This window comes from Homarus americanus, unplaced genomic scaffold, assembly GCF_018991925.1.
Source record: "Homarus americanus isolate GMGI-L3 unplaced genomic scaffold, GMGI_Hamer_2.0 scaffold367, whole genome shotgun sequence".
Classification (NCBI taxonomy): domain Eukaryota; kingdom Metazoa; phylum Arthropoda; class Malacostraca; order Decapoda; family Nephropidae; genus Homarus; species Homarus americanus.
In genome coordinates, this window is record NW_024743709.1 from 4402887 (window position 1) to 4409138 (window position 6252).

Below are 6252 nucleotides of genomic sequence, written 5' to 3' on the forward strand. Positions count from 1 at the left end.
AATGACAATATGACACCTTACTTATTTTATTTCATAGTAAATTTCAGCACAGTACCGTATTTGATAAAATTGACAAATTCATCAAAATTGCATCATCATATAGGATAAAATAATACAAGAGATTTAAATAAAGGACTAAAAACAATATACAGTACCTAAAAAATTACTTTGAAGACAATACAAAATTTTCATTTCTGTAACAAAATCCAATGACACATTAAAAAATATAACTGCTAGGTACATGAGCTGGGATTCTAGACCATCTTTAAGGTATCTTTCTTCCACATTATAAGATTGATTCTGAATCATTGGAGATGAATTAGGCTCAAGAAACGTCAAGGAATTTCATTCATTGCTACAGCAAATAATTTCCCAAATCATAAACCAATTTTCCCCATTAGAAATCTTAATTTTTTTTGGTATAATTTACACGAAGGAAAAATTTATGAATTATAGGTAGTTTTGGAATACAGGTTGACAATCCCTTATCCGAAATCCTTGGGGCCAGAGGCATTTCGGTTTTCAGAATGGTTAGTTTTTTTTTTTTTTTATTATTAGCCCATCCAGGCACAAGTCACTGACCCACATTGGGGCCTGGGGGGGAAATAGAATACAAATTATAATAATAATAATAATTCATAGGTCTAGGTCGTGTTTCTCACTTTTGATCTTTTTTCATTGTATTTCTTTATTATTATTAATATTTTATTATCATTATTATTTTATTTTGGTGTATTTTTTAATAATTTTTTTTTTACTATGAATAATTATTATTATTATAATTATTATTACTATTACATTTTCGCTCCCCAGGCCCCGATGTGGGTCAGTGATCTATGCCTGGGTGGGCTAATCCCTGTTTAAAAAAAAAAAAAATCGACCCACAAAAAAATACTTTCGGTTTTCAGAGCTTTTCGGTTTTCGGAATTTCGGATAAAGGGTTGTCGACCTGTATTAGAAAAGCAAATCATAACAAATAGAACGAGATCTGTTCCTGGGGACATTCTTAAGTTGAAAGTGTACGTAAGTCGAAACACATGCTATGTGTATACCATACTTGCAGAACAATGTTTAAAATCCCACTACAGTATATCATAACCTAAGTCCTTATATACATCCAAAATCACTTAATTTAAGAGAAAAGAAGAAATAGAATGACAAAATACAGTAAATGAAAGTAAAAAAATAAGTAATCAAGTAAGTTAAATGCTACTGTAAATTTAAAATTTAACCTCATTCGTATCCGCTGATGTAAGTCGGATGTTTTTAACCCGGGGACTGCCTGCACTGTATATAACGACCTTTTAAAAATTACCATTAGGAATGATTAATATCTGGTAAAAAATTTCAGAGTGACATGTTAAGTTGTACAGCTTCAGAGCAAAAGTATTTTAAACTATGAGTAAATGGTCCATGTGAGGTACAAAATAGGAACTGAATCCATTCAACACACTGCAATCGCTAATTTGGCACAATGTCATAAGTAATGACTGTGAGTGGTGACAAATTAAAATATTCATCGGATATTTTAAATGTTTTAAAAGTATGGCTTTAAAGTATAAGATAGATAAAGAAATCTCCTAATGCTGCATTCCTCCAAAAAATATTCAGTTTGATAAGAGAAGATATTGTTTACTACAGAAATTATTTTATCAAATAATTCATAACTTGGCAATTATTGAAAGCAACGTGATTGGTAACTTGATATCAAAGATAAAAACTAAGTAATATCCATATTCCCTTCTCTATTAACAGTGAAAGAAAATCAAGGTGTGATTAATCAGGCTAACATAATTTTTTATTCCACTTTATAGCATGGAACAGCCAGTCAAGAAATTATAAAACAGAATTATCTAATACAGTACCATACCTTGTGAAAATTTTCTTAATTTAAATGCTCCATACCAGAGCATTATAAATTTCCTAACCATTTTACAGATATCTGACTCATAGCATATAACTACGGTACCTCACACTGAGATGCATAGATCTTTGAGAGTAACTTTGTTTTTTTTATTAAAGATAGTATAAAGCTTGTCTCTGGTCGTCTGGAGGAAAATATGACCAGTTGTAAGGGATAAAGACGAAATATAACACACTTCTGTTTTCTACAACAAAAACATCTAATTTGGTTTGACAAGATGCCAGTACACACACAATAAAAAAATCTAAAAACAACCTATTTTCACTCATTCAGCATGGACTATGAGACACACATAAAATATCCTGTATGAAATTGAGGATTAGATATAATGTACCCTAATTCAAGGGTAAGATTGCACAGATTCTATTAATTTCTAATAATAATATTGGAAGATTTCTTTAATTTCACCATGTTTTTATAGTCTAAAGTAATGGAAGTAATGCTGCTCATAACAAAATCCTGTGACAGCAGTCACTAGAAGCAATTTTTAGGTTTTTAGTCCTCTATAAGATACTTGGAAGATACAAGAGAAGTTGGCCCTCATCAAAAATAATCGGTAGATGGGATGTACTTCATCTCCCTAACATCCTGAACACTGAAGTTTGATCAGAAATTGCAAATCTTAAGACTTTTATTCAATAAGACCAGTTTCCAGTTTTAAACTGTCAAACAAGCTTTCCTTTGGCACTAAAGATTCTGATTTTTTGATCACTTCGCAAACAGGTTCTGAACCTTTGTTGATAAATCTTCAATCAAGGTTTCACATGTTGAGGCAGAATAACTCCATCTGTACCCCCATCCCCCTTCTGTGCGTTGATTTGCTTATTCACGAACTCCTTACAACCTTATTGTGTACTTGAAGAATCTGAAAAGAGAGGATATTACTTCACACACATACATACACATACACAAACAGTATCTGCAATAAAATAATTATGTTTTAAATCCTGCATATTGTAAGATATGAGATTGGAGCCCAAGGTATGAAAAGAACAGTAATAGCAGGAGTTACTGCATAAAGGAAAATGGCAGAAAATATGGAGGATGAAAACATCAGAAAGAAGTTAAAAGAGTGGGTAGGGGTAATGGCAGCAGAGGCTTCAGGTATGTGAGAACAGCTGGGCGAGGATAACAAACACGGAGAATTGTAGATTGGATGAGCTGAGAATATAATGAAGTGAAGAGAACTCTGACACAAAAGTGGGTGGATGTACAGTAGGTGGAACATGTATAATAATTATTGGAGGGAGGGCTAAAAAGGAGAGCGAATGGGATGGGAGCTTAACTGAAATGGTGAACTATGTTGGAAGAGATATAGTGGACAACTGCAAAAGATAGAGAGGGGACAGATGAGGAACATGAAACAGACAGGTACCTACTAATGTACAAAAAAATTGACAATATATATATATATATATATATATATATATATATATATATATATATATATATATATATATATATATATATATATATATATATATATATATATATATATATATATATATATATATATATATTTTGATAAAATCACATGGGAAAAGAAACAATGGGAACTTATGGCTTTTAAGTCTTGTTCAAGACATCTTCAGGGCAGTTTATGAGTGAATAAGCAGGTCTCGATGTTCACTTTTATCAAGAGCCCTTATATGTTATATATATATACTATATATATATATATATATATATATATATATATATATATATATATATATATATATATATATATATATATATATATATGTGTGTGTGTGTGTGTTGTTCTTTAACAACACCTATTAAGATAATTATTACACTCAAAAGGGTAGACTGCCACCACCCAGGCTTTCATTAGAATATAGTAACTGATATTATTAAAAATGTTAGGTAGCTTGGTAGATACGAGCTTAGGCACGTGAGTTGGTGTTTATTTTCTGAGAAGCAAATTGTTAGAAGGGAAAGAGCAGTGATACTCACAATTTACTAAATCAATATTTATCAAAATCAAAAGTGAATAAGATGATGTGATTTTTCTTATTATTATGTTGATGATGTGAGAATCTCATATATATTTTTTGTGTACATGACTGTAATTTCCATGAATTTATTTACTTGTAATTTTTTTTTGACTCATTTGATGTGAAATTATTATTATTTATATGTGAAATTAACATATGTTGTATTGTATGTATTGTTGACAAACAACCAAGTATCTCAGTATATTTTGTTTTGAAGATCATATAATTATACTGAAAATGTTTTATTGGCTATATCACACAATATGAATCTTTGGGGAGGGGAAAACTTTGTATTGACCACGGTCGTACATGTTAGTTAACATAAAATCAGACGATTCATATTATGCTAAATAGCCCACAAAACAGGTAGCTATGACTTCTTTACTGAGTTCCCCAGCTGAGAAGTACATTCTCTCACCACTTCAGGATGCCTGAGTCCTCCATTTTCTGTCAAGTAGTACCTCCGAGACTCTGATATTTCTTAATTCCTCATATCGTGTTCAGAGATTTGAAATTGAGCGAACTCAATTGTTTTGAGTCAAATTGGATATGTCTGATTACAGATGAAACATTCAGGATCCCTTGTGAGTGATGTTGAAAACTTCAATTGTATTTACTGTTAGTAAAATTGTCAAATCAGTTTGAATAGTCTACTAGTAGAAGTGACGAAGCCCTAACATCGCCTGTTTGGACGCTCCGAGTGCCAAACTGACACTGAAGTTAGATCATTTTGATTCCCAATCATCAGATAATCCGATGTTTGTATTGAAATTGTTGTCCGTTGTATATTTTAGAAATTAATTATTCCTGAAAAGAATATGTCAGTCTTCTTATCTCCAAGATCTAAAGGCACACTCTGTGTAGGCCCTTGTCTAAAATTGTGAGAAGGTCCTAAGAAAGACATAAGATATTCATTTGAACCATGACACTGATTTTCATAGCCAAATGTACAGCAAAAGATTTAAATGAAATTTATGTCAATGTATGAATTGCCCCTTTTGGCATGCCCGAGTTGCCAGTTAGCCCATATATAAATGCGTGCACGAAGAAGTGCGACACTTTGTGACGCCTTCTCCTCGTATCTCAAGTATGTCTCACGCCCGCCATATTAAGTCAGTTTAACTCAGTCGTATTTTGTGAATATTAGTGTTCATGTTTAACAGTGAAATCCTCATGTGCCAAATAAGAATTAACGCACCGTAAATATCGTCTGTGCCGATGCCAGACCTATGATTGTGTGTAATTGAGTTTGGACTTTTAAGACTTTGTGACACCTTCTCCTTGTAGCTCGGGCAGTGTTGTAACTGAATACCCGCAGCTACCATGGATCGGTAGCTGTCTACCAGCCTGATGCCTAAGGCAGGATGTCTTTAATTCAGCCAGATTAAAATGAGGAAGTAACGCGCCCGAGGAACCAAGCCCGGGAGATGAGCTCCCTAGCCGTGCGTCGTAGTCCAACCGACATTAATACCAAGCTTCATTTATTGTAGTAAACAACAGTGAATGACCCTGGTGTAGTAATTGCAGTTATACTGTATGTGCAAAGTAATGTTCTTGTATATGTGTGAGGATAGTTAGCAGAAATATAATTATACCAAATTGAATATTAAAACCATAAATATTGATATTACTAGTATTTAAGTTTGTTATAAGCATTGTGAGTAAACTATCAATCTGTACTCTCAACAGAGATCGGTTACATGTTCATTCCGATATAACATGATGTTATAATTAACTTAGTAATATCTGTACTATTGACAAGTGTGTAAAATAACCATCTTTATTGTCAAAAAAATAATATAACAGTTGTTTAGTTTTGTAACAAATAATCGAAGATCTATTTTGTTACTTATAAAGTAAGACCTAATGGTCCATGCTTGTCTGTGTGTGTTAAATTGTCATCTTTTTCACTTTTGATTTTAATAAATATTGATTTAGTAAATTGTGAGTATCACCGCTCTTTCCCTTTTAGCAATTGCTTCTCAGATAATAAATACTGTAACTCACGTGCCTAAGCTCGTATCTACCAAGCTACCTAACATTTTTAATAATATCAGTTACTATATTCTAATGAAAGCCTGGGTGGTGGCAGTCTACCCTTTTGAGTGTAATAATTATCTTAATAGGTGTTGTTAAAGAACAACACACACACACACACACACACATATATATATATATATATATATATATATATATATATATATATATATATATATATATATATATATATATATATATATATATATATATATATATATATATATATATATATATATATATATATATATATATATTTGTACGATGAGAAAGGGCTGACACATTTTGATTTTG

At 31.7% G+C, this 6252-nt stretch overlaps 1 protein-coding gene across 3 annotated transcripts in view; it reads right to left on the reverse strand.

Annotated features, from left to right (window-relative positions):
• Nucleotides 1–1780: 1780 nt before the first annotated feature.
• The window catches only part of LOC121877408 (high mobility group protein HMG-I/HMG-Y-like), a 22704-nt gene continuing 18232 nt past the window's right edge, over nucleotides 1781–6252 (reverse strand). For all 3 annotated transcript variants that reach the window (XM_042383159.1, XM_042383161.1, XM_042383160.1), the window contains exon 4: nucleotides 1781–2789. The gene's annotated coding sequence lies outside the window, so the exon portion shown is untranslated. The remainder of the gene's footprint in view (nucleotides 2790–6252) is intronic.